The 1982-nt window shown below is 41.2% G+C and overlaps 1 protein-coding gene across 2 annotated transcripts in view; it reads right to left on the bottom strand.

The window, feature by feature from the left end:
• acsl1a (acyl-CoA synthetase long chain family member 1a) overlaps nucleotides 1-1982 on the bottom strand; it is a 35458-nt gene that overhangs the window by 24410 nt on the left and 9066 nt on the right. The window lies entirely within an intron of this gene.

Genomic DNA, 1982 nt, shown 5'->3' with positions numbered 1-1982 from the left:
CCCACGCACAGGACCAACGGTTCCCCATCAGAGAGGGGCAGCCATCCTACTGGCTTGGCACCAGCCATGTCTGAGGACTGACGGCCACCGCAAGAAAAGTGCAGACATGAATGGAGTCTGTTTGCAGTTGAGAAGAAAGACAACACAACAAAACAACACAACACAACACAACAACACAATTCAACACTTACACATGTTGTGCTTGTGTCATTGTTGACATTGTTTAACAGACAAAAATGCTTTTGTCCTTTAACGGTAAATGTTTATAAATGCAAACTATTGTTCTTGTATTTTTTTTTTTACATTTACTCAAACAAACTGTAACAAATTGACTTTAATTCAAACATTGCTGCGACAAAACCTGACATTTGCTGCGGGAGGATTTACCCCACTTGTCTTTGCCCCCTGCCAAGAGGCGAGGGCTTCACCTTTTTACACTTGGCACGACCCTCTATGTGTTCACCAGCAATGCCATCAGATTATGCAAATCCATGGTGATGTCCCATTCAACACTACCTCCATTTAAGACATAGATATTGGACCCAAGGCTAAGGGTGATAAAAGAGGCAGTGTTTCGGAGAAGGGTCAAAAACGGATATAAATAAAATTATTTTTAAAAAAACACAAATTGTTGACTATCATTATGCAACACCCTCACTGTTTTACTTGATTTTTAAAAACGTAGTTTCATGAATTTTCTTCTTGTCTGAATGCCAGCTGCTGTCACAGTCACAAACACATATGAGAAAATATAGAGTCAGAGAGAATCATGGGGAAAAAACAACAAGTGAGCAACAAAGTGATCTGAGAAATGAATTAAACTCTTTGTTATTCATGGGAAAATGGAGCAAGCGTGTTAAGTTGCACAATTAAGGCATCATTTGCCAAAGAAAAGTGCAGGTCTTTGTTTGTTTTCGAGGGGGACAAAAAGGTTGAGAAAGCGTGTTTTAGATCAGTGTGGTGAGATTCACAAGGGTGGGTTTGGTCATCTGGTGTGCCACAACAAGAGACACTTTTGTCACCAGCACAGACAGTGTGACATTGGAAAGTGCTCTAGATAAATCAGATAATTTTGCATGGTAGTAAGACAAAGGGTGCTATACATTCCAGTTCCTGTGTGTCTTCATAAAGGGACTGTGAGTAAAAGAGGAGGCAAATACAACAGCACCAGCTAAGTAATTTCCCAAGACACCTCCAACAGAGTGGTCTGGTTTAGGTTTGAAGGCCTTCTTGTTGAAGATGAATGGCATTAAGGTTGACAACAGCAATGAATTATTCTTTTCTTTTTTTTAAATTTGAATTTAGAACACCCACAGTGAACATATTTCCAAATTATTGTGTTTCAGTTAATGATTAAGAGAAAAATACTAAATAAAAACATATATTTATATTAAAAAAAAAATCTCGCTGTCACTCATTTGCAGATAACACTTCTTATTTATGTACTATGTATATTAAATGATCAAGGTCTCTTTGATATAAAGTCTGGGGTTTGATTTTAAACAATTTCTCGTGTACTTGTGGATTGCGTCCAAGTCGAGGCTGTGTTGCCAGGATTTTTTTCCAAACATACGCTTCAGTGACAAGTGGAGAATATGGAAAGTGACATCATGAATCAAGAGAAGGCAACATGAAGCTTTAAGGGAATCTGAAAGGCCGTGTGTGTGATGTGGTCAGACGGTCACACGGCCAAGACACCTGACAAACTTGACGCCCCGGTCGACTACTTGCAAGGCCAAATAAGAAAGGGTCAATAAAACCCAGAGGTGCTAATATGCTCCCTGTGCGCTTGGCTGGACTCATGAGGGGCGAGCATGGTATGTTCAACCTTTTGTGTGGCCGAGATGACGGCTGCTCCTCCGTATTTAGCTGTGTCCGGGGGCCAGCGTAGGGCCAGCGAGGTGGGGCCCCGGAGCCCTGCAGGTCACACTCTGAGGTCAGGATCTGAGTAACCAATCCAGTGAAAGAAACGAAGCAGGAAT

This window comes from Cynoglossus semilaevis, chromosome 9 (genome assembly GCF_000523025.1).
Source record: "Cynoglossus semilaevis isolate Cse_v1.0 chromosome 9, Cse_v1.0, whole genome shotgun sequence".
NCBI lineage: Eukaryota > Metazoa > Chordata > Actinopteri > Pleuronectiformes > Cynoglossidae > Cynoglossus > Cynoglossus semilaevis.
Note: the sequence above shows the minus strand (reverse complement) of the source record. Positions and strands in the feature narration are given on the sequence as shown.